We start from the raw sequence: 22,764 nt of genomic DNA, 5'->3' as shown, positions 1-22,764 counted from the left end.
GTCTGTCCACTCTTGCTCGTATAGGCTCCTCTTGCATTTGACAGTGGGTCTTCAACCTCTTCCACTGTAATTCATCCTCATAGAAATTTAAGTTCCTTGGTTCCTTCATTGTCTTGGCGTCCAGGCACCTGCTCATCCCTCACACAGCCTGGGTACTGGCTCACTCCTGGGTGCTTCTTTCCAGGTGAGCCCCCTCCAAGTTGCAGTCCCAGGGGTGGTTCTGAGGGGAGATGCTGCTTGGTGTCAGGTCTGCTCCAGAGCAGACAGGGCTGAGCAGGGTGTCCATGAGCGGGGCCTGCCCTCCTGCCTGCTGCAGCTGGCTGGGGGGCTGGAACAGAGGTGTCCTCAGAGCCAGCACCCAGACAAGGACCTTTCCCCTGCCTCACCCCTCCCTTTTTGGACACAGGCAGGTGATACCTGACTGGGGGTGCACTCTGATACTCATGAACAAGGCAGAACTGGATGAGGATGTGAATGCTGAGGGCAGCCATGGCTGCAGTGACCATGGCAGAGGAAAAAGACAAACAGCAGAATGACAGCCTTGGCCTGCAGCACAGCACATTTCACATGGTTCAGCACCTGCTTGGTGGAATCCTGGAGAGCCAAGATCCATGGAGCCCTCTTGGATCTTTGAGGACAACAACATCAAAGCCCAGAAACACCTGAGTCTGAAGTTCTAGGAGTTGAGCAGGGCCTAGCTGGATGCTGGTGGGGATGGACAGGGATCTTGTGGCTGAAGCATTCACACACCAGAAGGCATTGCACAGGGGTGGAAGAAGGAACAGGTTGTCCAGGAGGCGGATACAGACATGGCCTTGGGGTACAGGGGTGGAGGCAGGAAAGCCAAAGTTCAGCTGGGGGTGGAAATAGCAAGGAATGGGGAGCGTAACCAGAAGGGCTTCTGTAAGTTCGCTACAGAACAAGGAGTCAGGTGACAAAAATAGAGTCTCATGGCTCATGTCATGACAAAGACTTTGAAAAGGCTGAGGAACACCAAGTTTTCCAATCCTCTTCTCCTGATCTGCCCTCAGATCTCCCTGGTCCTCAAGTCTCTTACCACCATCTGTGTAGGCAGGGCAGAGGAAAGTGTGTCTGGGGAGCACTTAGAATCATAGAATCATAGAATCATTCAGTTTGGAAAAGACCCTTGGGATCATCGAGTCCAACCATCAGCCCTACTCTACAAAGTTCTCCCCTACACCATATCCCCCAACAGCTCATCTAAATGACCCTTAAAACACATCCAGGGATGGTGACTCCACCCCCTCCCTGGGCAGCCTATTCCACTGTCTGACCACTCTGCCGTTCCCTCTTGTTCTATCGCTAATTACCTGTGAGAAGAGACCAGCACCAACCTCTCTACAACGTCCTTTCAGGGAGCTGTAGAGAGTGATGAGGTCTCCCCTCAGCCTTCTCCTCCTCACACTAAACAGTCCCAGCTCCTTCAATTTCTCCTCACAGGATTTATTCTCCAGGCCCTTCCCCGGCTTCGTTGCCCTCCTCTGCCCTCGCTCCAGCCCCTCGAGATCTCTCTCGTATTGAGGTGCCCAAAACTGGACACAACACTCCAGGTGTGGCCTCACCAGTGCAGAGTACAGGGGGACTATCACCTCCCTACTTCTGCTGGTCACACTATTTCTAATCCAAGCCAGGATGCTGTTGCCTTTCTTGGCCACCTGGGCACACTGCTGGCTCGTGTTCAGTTGCTTGTCAATTAGAACCCCCAGATCCTTCTCTTCCAGACAGCTCCAACCACACCTCCCCAAGCCTGTAGCCATGCAGGGGGTTTTGTGGCCCAAGTGCAGGACCTGGCACGTGGCCTTTTTGAAGCTCATCCCATTAACGTTGGCCACCGATCCAATCTATCCAAGTCTCTCTGTAGAGCCTCCCTGTCCTCATGCAGATCGACACTCCCGCTTAACTTGGTGTCATCTGCGAACTCACTGATGACCCACTCTCTGTCCTTATCGAGATCATCAATAAAGATGTTGAACAGAAATGGTCCCAACACCGAGCCCTGAGGAACACCACTTGTGACCGGCCGCCAGCTGGATTGAGCTCCACTGACCACCACTCTCTGGGACCGTCCATCCAGCCAGTGCTTGACCCAGCAGACCGTTCGTTCATCCAGGCCGTCGGCTCCCAGTTTTTCTATGAGAATTCTATGGGGAACTGTGTCAAATGCTTTTCGAAAATCCAGGTAGACAATATCCACAGCCTTTCCCTCATCCAATAGCTGGGTCATTTTGTCATAGAAGGAGATCAGATTTGTCAGGCAGGACCTGCCTTTCATAAACCCATGCTGACTAGGCCTGATCCCCTGGTTGTCCATTATGTGACTTTTAATGGCACTCCAGATGACCTGCTCCATGATTTTCCCTGGCACCGAGGTCAGACTGACAGGTCTATAGTTTCCAGGATCCTCCTTTCTGCCTCTCTTGTAGATGGGTGTCACATTTGCCACCCTCCAGTCCAACGGGACCTCCTCAGTTAACCATGACTTCAGGTAAATGATGGAAAGCGGCTTGGTGAGCACGTCTGCCAACTCTTTCAGCACCCTTGGGTGTAACCCATCTGGTCCCACAGGGACCCTTCCTGAGGAGGGGAAATGGAGCAGGACGTTGCCGCGATTGAGAGACGGGAGACAGGCTTGATGCAAGCAAAGTTCTTCACTTTATTACATGTAACACTCATTTTTGTAGAAAATCAGAAGATGCGTGTGTTAAATTGATCGGTTGCTATGCTTCAGAATTCTTATCAGCACGCGCTAATTGGTAGCTACTTAACCTTTAGCAATTGGACTAATAGCAACTAAGCCACTCCTGTAAAAAACTCTAAATTCCTTGCTGTCTGCACCGTCTTTGGCCCTTTATCAAGCATGACTCAGAGGTTAGCAATTCTTCACCATATCAGCACTTTTCTCAGCGCTTTTCTCTTCCCTTTATCAGGCCTCCCAAGGTTTGTAGCCTACAAGTTCCAGTATGTCCCCCTCGAACAACGGAGCAGTACAGGCCGTTCTGTCTGAGTCCTTCAAGTCGTACCCGACATCTCCCCCTTCCTTTTGCACAAAAAGAATCTTTTTCACGGAGCGTTCCATCAATCGTTGCAGACATTGTAACAAACGGGGTAAAAAAAGCAATAAGAGAATAAAAACAGTTAAAGCATAAACAATAGTCTTCACTAAGCTTCTTATCCACCCTGATAGCCCCCACTCTCCAAAGAGTTTGTCTAACCAATCCCAGCGATCATCTTGTTGGAGTTTAGAGACTCAGGGAGCTTTGGCTGCAACTCAAGGAGAAAAGGAGAGTTTACAGCCTTTGGAGGAAGGGGCTAGCCACTCACAGTGATTACAAAGAGGCTGTGAGGCTATGCAGGGCCGAAATCAGGAGGTCCAAAGCCCAGCTGGAAATTAATCTAGGTTCAGCAATCAAAGATAACAAGAAATGTTTCTATAAGTATGTCAATAGCAAAAGAAAGACCAGGGAGAGTCTCCATCCCCTGCTAGATGCTGAAGGAAACTTGGTAACAAGTGATGAGGGGAAGGCTGAGGTACTTAATGCCTTCTTTGCCTCAGTCTTTAATAACAAGACTAGTTGTGTTGAGGGAATCCAGCCCCCTCAGCCAGATGATAGAGACTGGGAAAACGACCCCCCCGCAATCCAGGAGAGAGTCAGTGACCTGCTACACCACATAGACACACACAAGTCTATGGGACCAGATGGGATACACCCAAGGGTGCTGAAGGAGCTGGCTGGGGTGCTCGCCAAGCCGCTTTCCATCATTTACCAGCAGTCCTGGCTGACCGGGGAAGTCCCGACAGATTGGAAACTGGCCAATGTGATGCCCATCTATAAGAAGGGTCGGAAGGATGATCCAGGAAACTACAGGCCTGTCAGCTTGACTTCGATACCCGGGAAGCTGATGGAGCAGCTCATCCTGAGTACCATCACACAACACGTGCGGGACAACCAGATGATCAGGCCCAGTCAGCATGGGTTTATGAAAGGCAGGTCCTGCTTGACAAACCTGATCTCCTTCTACGACAAAGTAACCTACTTATTGGATGAGGGAAAGGCTGTGGATGTAGTTTACCTTGACTTTAGCAAGGCCTTTGACACCGTTTCCCACAACATTCTTCTGGCAAAAATGGCTGCTCGAGGCTTAGATGATCGCACACTTTGCTGGGTAAAAAACTGGCTGGATGGCCGGGCCCAGAGAGTTGTGGTGAACGGAGTTAAATCCGGTTGGAGGCCGGTCACGAGTGGTGTCCCCCAGGGCTCGGTTTTGGGGCCACTCCTGTTCAACATCTTTATTGATGACCTAGACGAGGGGATCGAATGCACCCTCAGTAAGTTTGCAGACGACACCAAGTTGGGTGGGAGTGTTGATCTGCTTGAGGGTAGGGAGGCTCTGCAGAGAGACCTGGACAGGCTGGAGCGATGGGCCAAGGCCAACTGTATGAAGTTCAATAAGGCCAAATGCCGGGTGCTGCACTTGGGTCACAACAACCCCCAGCAGCGCTACAGGCTTGGGGAGGAGTGGCTGGAGAGCTGCCAGTCAGAGAGGGACCTGGGGTTGTTGATTGACAGACGGCTAAACATGAGCCAGCAGTGTGCCCAGGTGGCCAAGAAGGCCAATGGCATCCTGGCTTGCATCAGAAATAGCGTGGCCAGCAGAGACAGGGAAGTGATCTTACCCCTGTACTCGGCACTGGTGAGGCCGCACCTCAATTACTGTGTTCAGTTTTGGGCCCCTCACTACAAAAAGGACATTGAATGACTCGAGCGTGTCCAGAGAAGGGCAACGAAGCTGATGAAGGGTCTTGAGCACATGTCGTATGAGGAGCGGCTGAGGGAACTGGGGTTGTTTAGTCTGGAGAAGAGGAGGCTGAGGGGAGACCTCATCGCCCTCTACAACTACCTGAAAGGAGGTTGCAGGGAGCTGGGGATGAGTCTCTTTAACCAAGTAACAAGTGATAGGACAAGAGGGAATGGCCTCAAGTTGCGCCAGGGAAGGTTTAGACTAGATGTCAGGAAGTATTTCTTTACAGAACGGGTTATTAGGCAGTGGAATGGATTGCCCAGGGAGGTGGTGGAATCCCCATCCCTGGAGGTGTTTAAGAGTAGGGTCTATATAGCGCTGAGAGATATGGTGTAGATGGGAACTGGCGGTACTAGGTTAATGGTTGGACTAGATGATCTTCAGGGTCCTTTCCAACATAGTTGATTCTGTGAATTCTGTGAATTCCCTTTTTAAGTTGTTGAATACTGGCATGAATCGATTCCGAGTGGTCAGAGAGATTCATACAGCACATACCTTCAAAATCTTCACAACCATGGCCTTGTGCTAAAAGCAAAAAATCCATAGCAGCTCTATTGTGCTAGTGGCATGGCGAACGCTATCTACATCTAACAGAAGACCAGACAATGCCTTGCTAGTGGCATTCGTCTGTTTAGCAAGCCAGCAGCCAAGCTTATCTAATGTTGCTAATGCTTTCCCAGCAGCGGCTTCTGGTAACAAAAAAGAAGCAAAAAGCGGTGACTAAAAGACCAAAATTCTGTATTATCGTCACAAATACTTCTTTGCTTTGTCCCATCTAACGATCCCCAGTTTATGAAGCTCCGTAGGTGTCCTCCGTAGCCTCAAGAAGGTCAGGAAGTTGTTCCGGAGGATGATCTGGAGGTTGAGCAGAGTTCCCACTGGGCTTGTTGGGTGCTCGAGGCAGGGATTCACAGAAAGGACGCATGTTCTTTGCTGGAATCCACCTGGGGCCTTTTTCTGTAGAGACACAAGCATAACCTCTTCCCCACGTGACAAGAGGATATGGTCCCATTATTTTACCTGTTTCCGGGTCGCGAACCAACACTGGGACTTTAACTCGTGTCTTAAATTAAGTATTCGCGTTGAAATGTCGAACTATCAGAGGATTGTTATCTAGCAAAGAACAATTCAAGAAATTAAAAACATACAAAGCTTTCTGTAGTCGTTCCTCAGGGGTGGCAGCTCCTACTCCCCCTTTTTGTTGTTGTAGTAAGCGCTTTAAAGACTGGTGAGAGCGTTCAATTAGAGATTGACCTGTAGGGGAATGAGGGATGCCAGTAGTGTGAATTACACCCCAGGAGTCAAGAAAGGTTTTTGTTGCAGTTGAGACATATGCAGGACCATTGTCCATTTTTATCTGAGAAGGTATGCCCAAGGTGGCAAAAGCACGCATTAAATGTTTCCGAACGTCACGCGCCTTCTCTCCTGTGTGGCAAGAAGAAAACAAAGAGCCTGAAAAGGTGTCAATGGAAGAATGGACATATTTCAATTTACCAAATTCTGGATAATACATAACGTCTGTTTGCCATAGTTGTAAGCTTTGTAGACCTCTAGGATTAACCCCTCCTGCTATCGATGGGAAAGAATGCCTTTGGCAGTCAGGACACACGGCGATAATATTAGATGCTTGTTGGGAGGTAAGCCCAAACTGTCGTTTGAGACCTCCAGCATTCTGGTGAAAAAAGGAATGGCTGAGTTTAGCTTGTGCTATGCGATCTGGCAATACCTGTACTGGTAATGTCAGCATATCTGCTCGTCAGTTCCCTTCTGCAATAAAACCAGGTAAAGAAGTATGCGATCTGACATGCATAACAAAATAGGGATGAGGGCGAGAATCCGAAAGAAAGATAAGCTCTTGTAATAAAACAAACAGCTCAGAATGTGAGATATCACGTAATACAGATGCTTCAGCTCGCTCCACAATCCCTGCAACATAAGCTGAATCAGTAATAAGGTTAAGTGGTGTAGACCACCTCCAAAAAACTCGAACAACTGCAGCCAGTTCCACTATCTGGGGAGAACCAGGAACGGTCTCTATGTCTGAGTCCCATCGTCCGTGCTGGTCGTCCCACCATAAGATGACTGATTTGTGCGATTTCCCAGACCCGTCCGTAAATACAGTAAGGGCTTGTAACGGCTGGTCACTTCTTTTCGCCTGGATATCAAGTGAATATTGGCATTAAGCAGTTTGTGCGAAGGTGGGTGGGATGTGAGTTGACCCATATAGTCTGCCAGTGCCGTACTAAAAACGTCTGATTGCTGATAAAGCCATTGTAGATACGTGCTTGTCACAGGTAGGCAGATACAAGTAAAGTCTACCCCTGATAATGTTAGTAAGCGTTGTCTGGCTTTAATTATTAAAGAAGCAAACATCTCATGCTGTGTCGAAATAGTTTTTGTAGATTGATTTGGCAAAAAAAACCATTCAATAATTAACAGTGGGTCTGGCTTCTGAGAGTCCCATTGAAAAATCAGTGCATGAGGCTGTCGAGCAGGATTTAAAATAATGAGATGAAAGGGTAATTCAGGAGCCTACCGGTGAACTTGCCTGTTGGCGATCGCTGTGGCAACCTTTTGCAAAGAGGCAACAGCCTCAGAGCTGAGACTGCGAGGGGAACACAAGTCAGTATCCCCTTTAAGCAGTTCAAATAAAGGACTTAAGTCTGCATTAGAAATTCCCAACAGCGGTCGGACCCAATTGATTGTTCCCAACAATTTCTGTACATCATGCAAGTTTCTAATGTCTGTCTGTATCTGTAAGGGTTGAGGAACTATAGTCTGAGCCCTGATGCGCCAACCTAAGTACTTCCATGGTGATATTTTTTGAATTTTTTCCGGCGCAATACAGAGGCCTGCCGAGTTGACAGCAGCCGTGACAAGGGCTACAGCTTCCTCCATGACCTCGTGATGTTGTGTGGCCACCAAGATGTCATCCATATAATGATATAACAAAACATTAGGCATCGTGGCCCTAACAGGAGTAAGTACTTTAGCTACATACCACTGACAAATTGTAGGACTATTCTTCATTCCTTGTGGCAGCACAACCCACTGGTACCTTTGCAATGGGACTTACATGTTGACGCTTGGAACTGAAAAGGCAAATTTAGGAGCATCATCAAGGTGCAGTGGGATATTGAAAAAGCAATCTTTAAGATCAATGATAGTCAAATACCAATTTCGAGGAATCATAGTAGGGGATGGGAGTCCTGGTTGGAGGCCCCCTATGTCTTCCATAGCGTCGTTAATTTTTCTGAGGTCATGGAGCAAGCGCCACCTGCCGGTTTGTTTTATAATGACAAAAATAGGCAAGTTCCAAGGACTGGTAGAAGGCACAATATGCCCTTGTGTTAATTGCTCTGTAACTAATTCTTGGAGGGCGCGAAGCTTTTCCAGTGGTAGGGGCCATTGATCTACCCAAATAGGGGTATCGGTCTTCCATGTCAATTTAAGGGTGTCGCGTGCTTCAATGGCCCCTTCTAAAAATGGGTCCAAATGGACATTCCCCACTGGGACAGCACATCACGCCCCCACAGGATCAGAGGGACAGGTAACACTAAAGGTTTAACAGAGGCTATATGCCCCTCTGGACCTTGAATCTGAATTAATTCCACACTTTGATGGCTGTTACCAGTTCCTCCAATTCCAGCTAATGTGTGGGAAACATTAGCCAGAGGCCATTGTGGAGGCCACTTAGCCAGAGATATTATCGTGACATCAGCTCCAGTATCAATAATTCCATTTAGTACTACTTGCTGCTCTCCACGAATAAGGGTACATTGACATATGGGTCTCTTTTGAGAAATAGATTGCACCCATAGAATTTGTGGGTTCCCTGCAGACCCAAATCCTCCCCGCCTTTGATAAGATTGACTAGGAGCGGGGGAGTTCGTCCCCACAGGAATCAATATTAATTGCGCTACACGACTACGTTTAGGTATCGTGCAGGGAGGAAACGGGGTCCATGCCATAATTTTAATTTCGTCAGTACTGTCAGAGTCAATGACCCTGATAACACAAAAAGCCCTGACAATGTAGTAGATGATCTTCCTAACAACAGCGCTTGTGTTTTAGGGGGTAAGGGTCCCGAGATACCTGCCGACAGCAAGTGAACTGAGCAATCAAGTAATGTTACTGTGTGGGCGGTTGCCAGGTCCAATCCTACACTCCTGGCTGTTGCTGGACGAAGACTTGAGGCGCTGCTGCTTCCCTCTGTGAGGGCTGGAATGCTGGCTGCGGCTGGAATGTCGGCTGCAGCATTTGTGTCTGCGCGCGTCGCTGCCCCACGCTCCGTGACCGGTTTCCCTGTATCAGTTGACCCTGAAAATCATACTTAGACCGACATTGATTAGCATAATGGCACCCTTTTCGGCATCTAGGGCAAACCCCAGGGGCTTGGTGCCTAGCCCCCACATTCATAGTCAGGCAATTCTTTTTAAAATGCCCTGGTTTACCACAGCCATAGCAATTTCCCAAGCTTGACGGACCGCGCATGGCTGCAAGGGCAGCAGCCATGGCCTCAAATTTATGATCCACAGTGCCAGTTCTATTACAAGCCTGCACCATTTCAACCAGTGTAGGATTCGGATTAGGAAGGGATTTCAGGAGCTTTTTACAATCCACATTAGCATTTTCAACAGCCAGTTTCAGCAACAGAATGTCCCGCACTTCCACATTATCTATCTGACGCTCCAGAGCCTGCTTTAATCTATCAATAAATTGCATATAGGGCTCTCGAGGTTCTTGAGTAATAGTTGTAAAAGCTTTCTGTGGCTTCTGTGTGTCCGGGACCTTAAAAAAGGCCTTTTTCGCTTCATCACGGATCGCTTCAAGAACCTCCCGAGGGATATCCTGAGCCTGGGCTACCGGATCAGTGTGCTGACCCGTGCCGGTAAGATGCTCTATAGTTAAAGCAGCCACAGCTTGATTAGCATGACCCGCAAACGCGCGGAGAAGTACTTGGAGCCCTCCCCTCCACTGCGACTCCCACAACGAAAACTGAGTCAGAGTTAACAGTAATTGTGCTAAGGATTTTAAATCATGAGGAGTCCTGACATAGGTATCAAAAACCGAAGCTAACAGGCTCGCCAAATAAGGAGAGGAAAGCCCGTGCTCAGTGACGGTACGGCGCAACTCCTTAATTACAGAGAAAGATAAGGCTTCCCATTGCGCCCGCCGGCCCTGATAAATCACAGGAGCAACTATCATTTTGGCAATCTCGAGATCCCCTTCCTTTAAGGCTTGGCGTTTTATATTAGTCCATGCGTCGTGTGGGTCAGGGGGACATAAGTCCGGCTCCTTCTTGGGATCTACCGGCCCCGAATCAAAGGAGTCCTCCCCCGCAGAACAATTTACGGCGCCGACCTCTGGGGGTCCTCGGCAACTTTGACTTTCTGAAGGCAGAGAAGGGACCGTGGGGGTAACGGTCGGCCGGCGGGGGTATTCCCTTTAGTCTTTATGTCGCCATTATTACTCTCCTCTTGAGCTTTTAAAGCTTCAAAAATGATCCTCCACCACGGGAGCATATGCTGTGCTTCTACATTCCCCGATGTGGCAGAATCACACAACTTCACCCCCACATCATCCCAAAGTTCCTCCGTAAAAATACTAGAAGCAGTTACAGCGGGTATCTTCATTTGTACCCATTTAAGCATGGCTTTAAGGTCGTGCCCAGAGATAACTTTCCCATGCTTTTGAAGAAGAGCTTTCATAAGCTCATATACGTCTCTCTCCGGGGAAGACGCTTGATTCCCCATGTTTCCCACAGCTCACCTCTCTACTCCAGAGGGATTTCAGGCCGGCCGGCTTCTGCTTCCTTTCAGCAGCTCATTCAACGTTCCGTGGGACTCGCAGCCTGCCGCACAGATAGGCGGTTCCTGGACCCGATCACGTCCTCAACTCGAATCACGTCGGAGTCACCAATTTGTCGTGATTGAGAGACGGGAGACAGGCTTGATGCAAGCAAAGTTCTTCTCGCTTTATTACATGTAACACTCATTTTTATAGAAAATCAGAAGATGTGTGTGTTAAATTGATCGGTTGCTATGCTTCAGAATTCCTATCAGCGCGAGCTAATTGGTAGCTACTTAACCTTTAGCAATTGGACTAATAGCAACTAAGCCGCTCCTATAAAAAACTCTAAATTCCTTGCTGTCTGCACCATCTTCGGCCCTTTATCAAGCATGACTCAGAGGTTAGCAATTCTTCACCATATCAGCACTTTTCTCAGCGCTTTTCTCTTCCCTTTATCAGGCCTCCCAAGGTTTGTAACCTACAAGTTCCAGTACGTCCCCCTTTAACAACGGAGCAGTACAGGCCGTTCTGTCTGAGTCCTTCAAGTCGTACCCAACAGTCTGTGTGTCTATATAGGTACATATCTTACAGATTACAACATACCAACAGCCCACCGATGTTTCCCTTCCTCCACTGACTGTGGTTTTGATTGACCTAGAAACCTTTCCCTGCACCACGGGTCTTCCCTTGACGATAATGCCTGTGTGGGGCAGGGAGGCTGGGTCAGTGCAGGGACAGGGCTGGCTCTGACAGTGGCCAGGAAGCAGCTGCCAGGAGGTGACAGCAAGGACAGTTTACAAAGGAGAAATTTATAGAAATTGACTTCATTGTTTTTTCGAAGGCAAAGCTTGCCTGGAGCTGGTGGTGGCAAGGAAAGTCAAGAATAAAAAGATGAGTTTCAGTGGCTCATTAGAGAGCAAGAATGATGAGGGGAAATGCAGGGCTGGTGCTGAATGGGGAGGGTGACTGTACAGCAGCAGACACAGGTGGGGCTGGGGGACTCAATGCCATCCTTGCCTGAGTCTTTATTGAAAAGGTCTCCAGGCCTCAGTGCTCAGGGAAAGGGCTAAAGGAGCAGGAGAGCTCGTACTGGCAGGAAGCTCAGGAAATGCAGCAAGGACAAGTGCCAGTGTGTGACCCTGCAGGACATGCCCCTGGCAATGGCACCAGCTGGAGACTGCCTGGCTGGGAGAAGCCCCGTGGGAAAGGTCTTGGTGGGTTGGGCAGTGTTGCGGGAGCATATCGGACCTGCACAACTCTGTGAGAGTTATATCAAGCAAAGCCGTTTATTTTTCCAACAGTACATACTTATGCTCTCACCAAAGCTCTTACTTCATAATTAACAAATCAGCAATTAGACAGTTACAGTGGGCAGCAGGTCAGTGGTGGCCATGTCACTGTGGGGGCCATGCCACGGTGAGCAGCAGGTCAGTGGTGGCCATGTGACATGGCCCCCACAGTGATATGACCACCACTGACATGCTGACCACTGTGACATTGCCCCACAGTGACATGGCCACCACTGACCTGCTGATCACTGTGACGTGGTCCCGACAGTGACATGTCCACCACTGACCCGCTGCCCACTGTGACATGGCCCCCACAGTGACATGGCCACCAATGGCCCGCTGCCCACTGTGACATAGCCCCACTGTGACATGTCCACCACTGACATCCTGCCAACTGTGACATGGCCCCCACAGTGACATGGCCACCACTGTACCTACTGCCCACTCTGACATGGCCCCCACAGTGACATGGCCACCACTGACCTGCTGCCCACTGTTATGTGTGGGCAACCTTTTCTCCTATCAGCATGAGATCACTCTAACACGCGCTGTGCAGACCAATCACCTCTCGTTCACGCGCTGTTCACGCGGCGGTAACTTCTCACAATTCAGTACTTTCCCACAGCTCAGTGTTGCAGCTGTCCGTTGTTTTTCCCTGCCACCTTGGCACAGCTCAGCTGTTTCTGATCTTTCTCCCAAGGCCTGTTTCTCATCAAAGCCCAGCTTTGATTCAGAGGCTGCGCAAGGCTGACAGGCCGATGTCTCCCACAGGGCTGCGTTTGGCTGTTGAACGTGGGGTCCAGCAGCGATGAGGAGTCAAGGGAGTGGATGGGGAGAGACAGGGAAAGGCACCACAAATTGTGATGATTGTGAGGCCACTCCTGTTACAGGATTCTGATTGGCCAGCAGCTGGCACCAGCAATCTGGGGACAAAATGTTCATTGCAAAACTGCTCATCCCAGCAGAGACAAGACAGGGACAGAGAGGAAGGGGAGAGGCAGGCCAAGAGCAGCTTGAGATTTCTGTATCTGAATGAGCAGTTGAAGGAACTTTATGAAGTTCCTCAAAGACCTACTGATCTGTTAGGGTAATCCCGTAGGATTACGAGAGAGGAAACTGAAGAAACCTCTCAAAGAAGTCCAAGTCACATGTAAACTCCAAAGTTCCTTGGAGTGTTAAAGGGTCCCAGTGAGGACCATTACTGACTAAGCCTCCCCAGGGGCTGGTTAGAGCACAAAACTGCAGGCAGTGATGACAGGTCAAGGTGGGTCTGATGCTGAGTAAACCTGGAAGTGGTACTTTAAGTCAAAAGGCCAAGCCCTGGCCCCCAGCCCCTAGGAAGGGAGATCCTGTCCCTCACACATTGCTCAGGGCTCTTCTTGGGGCAGTGTGATGTGGGGATGGGCAATGCCAAGGGCAGGACTACAGCACGAGTAGTCCTTCTGGGTCTCTCCTGGGTGGGGCAAGGACATAATGAGGTCTTGGTGAATAAGGTGAAGGTACCTACTGGCAGGCCTCGTTTGCAGAGACAACAGCCATAGACGAGGTGATGAAAAGGTCAGTTCTGTTGTGGGCTTTCAGCCTTGCCACAGCTCCCAGCTGTCTCCAGCACAGTCTGTCTTATGGTGTCCTTAGCCTACACCTGTTTCTTTGAAGACTGTGGACACCCAAACCTCTTCTCACTCTGACATCTCACTACCCTCACTGATAGCTCTCTGTCCTCCCGGGCTCTTCCTTGAAACACAAGGCCATGGGATGATCCAGAATCCCTCTGGATGGCCTATTGCACCACAGCACTGCCTTTGGTGTGATATTTATTTCTCCTCACGTCTACTCTGAACCTCACACAGTGTACTTTCTGTCACTCTTCTCCTAATTTTTTCCACTGCAAAGACAAGTACCACCATCTCAGAAATGACCCTTCAAGCACTTGCAGGTTCTCACTGTGCTGCTCTGAGCCTCCACTTCACCAGGCTGAAGAAGCTCAGGTCCCTCAGCCTTCCTCACAGGCCATGTGCTTGAGGCCCAAAACTTGGGAAACCTCCTTTGGACCCTCTCCAGTTCCTCCTCTCTTGTCCAGAGCAGGAAGCCCCACAGACAGACACACTAGCCCACCACATGTCTGGTTGGCCACCTTCTTCCTCATCAAGTCCCATATTCAACTGGCCTTGTTCATGGTGAGCATGCACCACTGGCTTGTATGGTGTCCCTCGTAGTGCCCAGGCCCTCTTCCTCAAGGTCTTTGCTCAGCCTCTCAGGTCCCAGCCAGTCCTGATGCACAGGGTTATTCTTCCCCCCTGAAGCAGCACTAGCCACTTCTCCTTCTAAACTTCAAGAGGTTCCTGTTGGCCAAATCGCAAAGTGACTCAAGGGCTCTTCTGCTTGGTCAGTTGTTAAAATTTCTGTGCAGTTGGCTCACCCTGATGGTGTTGTCTCTTACAAGATGGCAGTGTGAGGATTTACAGAGCACCTCAGACACTAAAGGACGTACTACTCTAATGGGATTGCTGCCCAACCTAGTATTAACTACACCGACGTTCTCAGGAAGAGCTACAGATCAAGCAAAGCAAGGGGCAGTAGTGAAAACTGAGTTGGGCTGTTTGGGTGACAGGGTACAAGGATGATCACAGGATGAAAGTCTCTGATGAGGCAAAAACATAAAACAGAAGGTGAAGCAAAGGACACGATCAAGGTGATTTTGGGGTACCTGTCAAGCAGCTCTGCATCTAAACAGCAGTGACTGGCGAAGGACAAGAAAGACACAGATGATGGGAACATAATTATGTTTGACTTATTCATAGGGAACCCGAGTGCTTTCCCTACCATCACTAAACATGTGGTAGAAGGAAATGCACAATCACTCATGCTGGAAGGGACCTCCAGAGGTTTCTAGGCTGATCTGCTGCTCACAGCAAGGGCAGCTTCCAGGTCACACCAGGTACCTCAGGGATTTATTCCTTCTGGGTTTAAAACTTCCAGGGATTGACATGACACAGCCTCTCTGGGAAACTTGTTCCAGGGCCTGACTGTCTTCACGGGTACACAATTTTTCCTCATTTGTTTCCATGGATGTCCAGTGGCCACCACCCTCTCATCACACACAGGAGGAAAGAGTCTGGCTCCATCTCCTTGTTGAACCCCTGGGAAGGGTGAAAGGGCTGTTACTGGGTCTCACCAAAGCCACCTCTTCTCTTCACGTAACAAACCCAGCTCCTGCCCACTCCCATACTGACAAATCCAAGCATGTAAATGCATGCCTAAGATATCCAGGGCTCTTCAACCTTACTCCATTTATTGGGTTTGTAAGGGACCTCAGGGATGTTGGAATATCTTTACCCTCACGCTGTGACTTTCTGAAGGTGGCACTCCCACTCTTCATCCTTTTGCAGTGCCGAGGAGTTGCAGGCTGTACGCAGGGCCTGTTCTGTCTGAAGCAGCAGTCAGTCACCATGAAACTTTGGACTTAAAATGTTTCAGGCTCAACCAGCCACATGACAGCACTGAGAGAGCCTGGCTCTAGGGTTACCGTGCTGGTGCTCACCCACAGGCAGAGGAGGAATTCATGGCTGCAAGAATTGCAGGAGCTGTCATCGGAGATGACCAAATCCCTGAACCATTCATGTTGGAAGGGACCTTGGGAAGGCTCTAGACCAGCCTCCTGCTCACATCAGGATCAACACTGCATTCAGCATAAGTTTTGTTCAACAGTCCTGGCAATGCCTTCAGGGGACTTTGTCTGAGATCCTGGGTGAGCCTCAATCTTGGAGATCCTGAGAAACCTCTGATGAAGTTATGGTGTCTCTTGCTGCTGGTAAGGATAGTCAGATGAGTCCTGGACTTCTGGCAAGCTGCTGGAACCCTCTAGCAGGTTCCAGGGATCTCTGTCAGCTCTCCTTCATCCAAGGGTGCATTGCTGAGAGGCTGCTGAAGCTTGTCCAACCCTTGGAATGTTACCCCAGCTGCTCTTCCACATGAGCACCACTGGTACTGCCCCAGGACACCTGGCAAGTATCGAGCATGATGACATGACTCTGGATGTGATGGCCAAAGGCATGGGGGTGCAGGCGCTCTACTTCTCAGTGCTGTTGTTGGGAGGGTAGATTGGAGAAGTGTAGGTAGACAATTGGTTGGGCAGCTGGTGTCAGCAACAGGGTTTTTATGACTACAAAACTCTGTCTAAGGATTCAAAACTGCCTTGAAGAGATGTGAATCACCTGATTATGTGGGGCAAAAGTGTCTGTGACAACAGGTCGGCCAAACTGGTAAGAGCATTAAACTGGTAATGACTGCCGAAAGAATACAGTGACCAAGTGAGGTAGAGTTGGATGGTACTGACAAGGAAAGGGTCTTGCATGATGAGATCAGAAGGGACATGGTAATTAGCAAAATAGAGCTGAGAAGGAAACACCTCAGACATATGCACATAAATAAGGAGATGCTACAGGACAGCACCATGGAAATGATCTCTTGCCCTTTCTGGGAAATCAGCAGGGCTGGACACCTCTTTTGAGAGCTTGCACAGGAATTCATGCAGTGTGGAGAACAAATGAGAGGAATTTGAAGTGGTGGGATTTACAGACCCCCAAGGACATTTACATTAATGGAGCTGTGGTTCACAGCTCTCACAACTGGAGTGTGATGATGGGTGGGTACAGGCTCTTTAGAAGGAAAGGCAGAGAAGATGAGGAGGAGGAGTTGCTGTTACTGTGAGGAAGCAGTGAGAATGCATGGTGCTGTGCCTGGGGAGAGGTGATGGGTCAGCTGAGAAGCAGTGGATTAGTGGGCAGAGCAACACAACACGGGTGACATTGTAGTGGGTGTCTGCTACAGGCAATGGGACAGACTCAGGTGAAGTAGGTGAGGCCTCTTCAGACATTCCTGGGACAGCAACTCGTGGGCAACTTGAAGTCCCCAATATCTGCTGGAGGGGAAACAGAGCAGGACACCAGCTATCTATAAGGCTTCTGGAGGCAGCAGAGATAACCTCCCAAGCCTTCAGTGCCTTCTTTGCCTCACGCTTTAATAATACCGATAGACCTTGTGCTGCCTGGTCCTCTGAGTTGGAGGACCATGACTGTGGCAACAGTGACCTTCCATTGGTGGATCCTGAAATCTAAGGGATCAGTTGTATCAGGTGAATGTTCATGAGTCCACAGGGCCTGATGGGATTCACCCCAGAGTACTGCAGGAGCTGGCAGGTGTAACAGCAGGAGCTCTCTCCACCATCTGCCAAAGGTCTTGGGAGTCTGGGGAGGTCCCCACTGACTGGAAGCCATCCAGTGTTGTTCCAATTTACCAGGAGGGTGTGAGGGAAGACCCAGGAAACTACAGACCTGTTAGTCTGACCTCAATAGATGGAAAAATTATGGAGATGATAGTACTGGGCGCTACTGATAGATATTAAAAGGACAATACAATCAACAGACACAGTCATCAAGGGTTGACAAAGGGAAAGCCCAGTTTAACCACTGTAATATCCTTTGAGGACAGGGTCACCCACCTACTGGATAATGGGAAGGTGTTGGATGTAGTTTTTTCTGGATTTTAATAAGGCTTTTGATACCGCCCTTCCCAGTACCCTTCTGGAAAACTTGTCCAGCTGTGGGGGGAGTACAGTGAGCTGGATGGAGAGATGGTGAAACTGCAGGACTCAAAGGATTGAATTCAGAGGGGCTACATCTCTCTGGCAACTGGTCACCAACAGTGTTCGTCAGGGCTCATTTCTAGGGCCAGTTCCATTGAATATTTTTATCAATGATCTGGATGCAGGAGTTGAATGCACCGTGAGCAGGTTTGCTGATGATCTCAAACTGGGCTGTGACTTTCTTGAGGGACATGACGCCTTGCAGAGGGATCTGGACAGAATGGAGCATTGGGCAGTCATCACTGGGATGAAGTATAACAAGTCCAAATGCTGGATTCTGCATCTGGGATGAAGTAATGCCAGGCACAAGTGGAAACTGGGAGAGGAGTGGCTGGAGAGCAGCCCTGCAGAGAGGGCTCTGGGGGTGCTGGTCAGCAGCAGGCTCAAAAGGAGTCAGCAGTGTGCCCTGGCAGCCAAGAGGCCAGTCAAGAGAGGTGATCATCCCGCTGCATTCAGTGTTGGTGTGGCCTCACCTCGAGCACTGTGTGCAGTGCTGGGCCTGCAATTTAAGAAGGATGTGAAGGTCCTTGTATGCATCCAGAGGAGGGTGAGAAAGCTGGTGACAGGGCTGGAAGGAATGTCTAGATTATCAATGACTAGATGATCATTGTAGTTTCCTTCCGATTGAAATAGTCTGTTCTAATCAGTTCTGTTCTGTTTTACGCCATGTTATTCTATTCTACTTATTTAATCCAAAAACGTCACAGTCCTGTGACGAGCAATGGACGTACAGCCCTTCCTGGCAGTGCACATTTGGGCCGCAGCACCTCAGCTGGGGCACCAGGGTGGAGCCCAGCCTTCTCCCAGGGAAACCTGAGCAGTCAGTGCTGTGCTGCTCTGTGCTGCTGCATGTACAGCGCGGTCTTCACGCCTGTGCTGTGCTGCATGGGTCCCTTGGCCACAGGACAACCTCAGCAGCTCTTTGTCACAGAGGAGCCTGCAGGCAGCTCCCACTCTCTGCTGCTCCTTATGCCACCTGCCTGGCTGTGCCTGTACCTAACAGTGCAGCAAGAAGTTCTCATGAGAACGTTGTTCCTCTTTGACTGCAGAAATGAGAAATTATGTTGTTTCCTTCTAAGAAAGTCCCAGAGTAGCTTGAATGTCCAAACCAGGAGACTCTCATCGACAGATGGGGTCTGCATGGCATGCTGCTTGTAGGTCGGAAGCCCATTCAATTATACATCCCCTGGGGTTCCCACCATCTCGAGGGACATAAGATTAGCTCTACGATTCTCTCCTTATGGTGTTAGCACTAACGAACAGCATTTTAAATGATGCCTCACAGAGTCTGAGTGCCTCTCTTACTGGAATCCTAACAGACCAGCATGTCCTGCTGAAAACCTCTCTCAGCACCCTTGGGTGCAGCTCCACTGCTCCCATGGACTGGTAAGGGTGTAGTTTGCTCAAGTCACCCCTGATTTGATCCCCACCCACCGCTGGTTTTTCCTGTCCTGAGTCTTGACTGAAAACACAAAGGCCTGGGGGACCTCGCTGGTGGTAACTGAGGCAAAGAGGACACAGACCATCTCAGATCTACCTACACCTGCTCTTTCTAAACTCAGCAGTGGTCCCACAGTATCTCTGTTTGTTCTTCAGCTGTTCCTGAGTACCAAAAGCTCATCTTGGTGCCTTTGAGTTCCTTTTCAAGATTCAGTTGAGTTTTGACACAGACTGTTGCTGTGCGTTGAGGATGTCATCCATGAAGACAAGATGTGTCCAGGTACACTGTGAAAATGATTGGTGTGTCCCTTGATTGTATCATCAAGGGAGTGAATAAGGACCCCAGTGTGATGAGCTTTTTGCTTTTTCTTTCTCCCAGTTCAAAACAACTTGTTTGTGGCTGTTTCCCTCCAGTGCTCTAAGGAAAGCAGGTAGGAATTGCTGCAAAGAAGCTGTCACAATCAGGTGTGGGATTCAGTGGAGAAGTCTGATGTAAAGAAAAGTGATGCAAGTCCCAGGGGTCCAATGAGAGAAATAATGAGGTTGGCGAGGTGAGGAGCAAGGTTGTCCATGGGATCATAGAATGATAGAATGGTTTGGGTTGGAAGGGACCTTAAAGACCATCTTGTTCCAACCCCCCTGCCATTGCCTGGTTCACCTTCCACTAGATCAGGCCACTCAAAGCCTTGTCCAAACTGGCCTTGAGCCCTTCCACGGAGGGGGCAGCCACAGCTTCTCTGGGTAACCTGTGCCAGGGCCTCACCAACCTCACAGGGAAGAATTTCTACCTTACGTCTAATCTAAATCTACCCTCTTTCAGTTAAAAATCATGACCCCTCATTCTATCCCTACACTCCCTGATAAAGAGTCCCTCCCCATCTTTCCTGTAGCCCCTTTAAGAGGCCCTCTAGCCCCTACAGGAAGGCCTGTATAAGGTCTCCCCAGAGCCTTCTCTTCTCCAGGCTGAACACCCCCAACTCTCTCGGCCTGTCCTCATAAGGGAGGTGCAATGCCTAGGAAAGGACAACAAGGGCACAACAACTTCCAGCTTCCCCATGAGGCTGTGACGAATCAACCAGGCCCCAGTGACACGAGGAGATGTCTTCTCATGGGCAACTGCCATAGCCAAAGTGTGGTGGTGCAGACCCCCAGGGGCACCTTGGGATGTCAGGACCAGCCAACATTGTGTTCTTGTCTTGGTTCCACGTGCAGTGGGCTGGGACGATCTGGCATGTTTTTATCTTGGCTACAAGTGCAGCCAGTTGGGACAATCTGGTACTTTCTTGTCCTGGTTTTAACTTCAGTTCGTTAGGACGATTAGGCACTTCCTAACTGTACCTGAAACTCCTGTTGCCTGGATCGTAGCCCACTCGGGGAGGTACCAGAATTACCTGACAAGAATTGTGGCCAAAATGAAAAAATACTGACTAGTGTCAATCATCTCGTGATCCTATAAATAGCGACCCTAAGTGTGACCCTTTGAGCTCTACGGGATCACAACAGGCTGTGCCCCAGTATCACCCTCTGAGCTGGGATGTCTCTTAGGGCTGATTTTGTGAGGATGTCAAAGAACAGATTTCATGAAGATTTCCAAGATCATCTGCTGAGAGATGCCAATGAAGAGAAAGGGTTCAAAACTTCTCTGGTGAGAAGTGATGACAAAGACTAGTGAGGAATTAAGTACAATTAGATTTTGCTAAGTTTCAGGGACCATTTGGTACCAGTAATTTACTGTCACACGTTAAACTCTGTACCTGTGTGTGCGTGTGTGTTTGTGTGTGTGTCTGTTTGATTCAGGGAACTTTATAATGCTGATTATAATGAATTTAATAAATCACCCTTATAAGTGATTAAGTGCCAGTGATTAAGTATTGCCAAAAATCATTCAACCTAATTTTGTGGTTTACCTTCATAGTGTTAATAAATCTTAAATTTCTGCTACCTCAACATTTTGTGGGATATATAATCACTCATTACCCAACAAATTAACATAACAAATCAACAAGATATTTTTCTTACTCTTTATATCAATTCCATTAGACATAAACCCTTGACCAGGTCTGGGACTAAGATTGGATCTAGCTGCACCTAGACTCCTCTTTGAGGAGGAGTTTAAAAAGCAAGGGGGTCTGATCTGAACCTCGTGATGCAATGGGATGGTCCCCCTACACTCCTGCATCTTCGGTCTCTGTGTAAATCATTCTAACTCGACTCTACGTCAATTTTCCTTTCTCTGTTTCTTCCATGTAGTAAGTAATAGAGTGAAACTTGCCATCAAATTTCATTAAGTCACACTGTTACAAATTCACATTAAAGTCACTTTTTTTAATACCTTTCCCCATTATACTTTAAGTGATCTAAAACCTTCATCGGTTACACCAGAGGACAAAGACCTGGGTTCTGTTGGTGCCTTCCATCCTTGCCAGCGCCCTTTGCCATCCCCACCGCAGGCTGTTCTACCCTGTCCCACTCCTGCCCCTCTCTCCCTGCAGGCTGGAGCACCCATCTCCCTTCCCCACCTTGCTCCCACCCCACCATTTCCTGACCTTCACTGATGTTTCCCACTACCAAGGAAAGCTCTACGGCCTCAGCAACCACCCTTCCAGCAGGGAACCCAACCCAAAGGCCTTCCTGTGGCCTTTCACCTGACCAGAGAGCAGGAACCCCACCAGGATCTTCTAAAGCACATGACCGCTGCTGGCCTTTCAGCTTCTCGGATGGACGTGACCAAGCCATGTGCCTGCTGCTGTCCCACATGTACTCAGGGGGAATGGACATGACAGCCCATGTCCAAGCCCTTCTCCTGGGTAAGGCCTATGGGTACTTTGGCAGAGGCACTTTCCCAGCCGTGTACCTGCTGCTGGGCTGTCACCTCCAGAGACAGAACTGACCTCACGATCTCCTTCACAGCCACACGCTTCCTACTGAATTGTGAGATTCTGAGACACAACTGACCTCATAAGACCATACGCATCCATCACCGTCCTCATGGCCCAGGACCTGACCAGATCAAAGTAGGCTTGTTTATTAATATCTATCAAATACTGTTCCTACTAACGGTCTGAGTGGAGAAACAACCTTCCAGGAACTGCTGTAGTTATTGACACATCTATAGCTCATCTTCTGCCTCTTTTTTATTTTCAAAAATCTCATCAAGGGAAAGATTCATTGAATCATAGAATAACTCAAGTGTGGAGAGAGCCCTGAAAAACCTCTTGTCCGACTTTGAAGTGCAAGGCAGGGTGAACCAAGTGAGGTTGTTCAAGGCCTCTGTCCAGCTTTGCATCACCCACAAAGGTGCTGAAAGTGCACTCCGACATATCATACAGGGGGATGGTAAAGATGTTCAATGTGTTGGCCCAGGTGCTGGTCACTGAGGGATGTCACTAGTGACCGGCTGCACTCAGGACTTTGTACCACTGATGACATTTGGACTTGATCACCCAGCCAACATCCCACCCACCGTAACATCCACTTCTTCAGCCCAGGTAGCACCAACCTGGCTATAAGGAGTCCATGGAAGACCGTGTCAAAGGCCTTGCAAAATTCCATGTGCACAACATGCCCTTCTTTGCCCTGCCTGTTTTGGTTCAGCAATCCCTTTCTTGTCCTTCAACTACCTGGAGATGGTTGCAGGAGGACGTACCCTACCACCTTCCCAGGGATGGACATAGCTGACCAGCCTGTAATTCTCCCAATTCTCATTCCTGTGCTGACGCGGAAGTCCCGGACACAACTTAGACAATCAATGTGATCAAGTTGATGCCACTTTATTAA

This window comes from Strix uralensis, chromosome 31 (genome assembly GCF_047716275.1).
Source record: "Strix uralensis isolate ZFMK-TIS-50842 chromosome 31, bStrUra1, whole genome shotgun sequence".
Taxonomy (NCBI): domain Eukaryota; kingdom Metazoa; phylum Chordata; class Aves; order Strigiformes; family Strigidae; genus Strix; species Strix uralensis.
Note: the sequence above shows the minus strand (reverse complement) of the source record.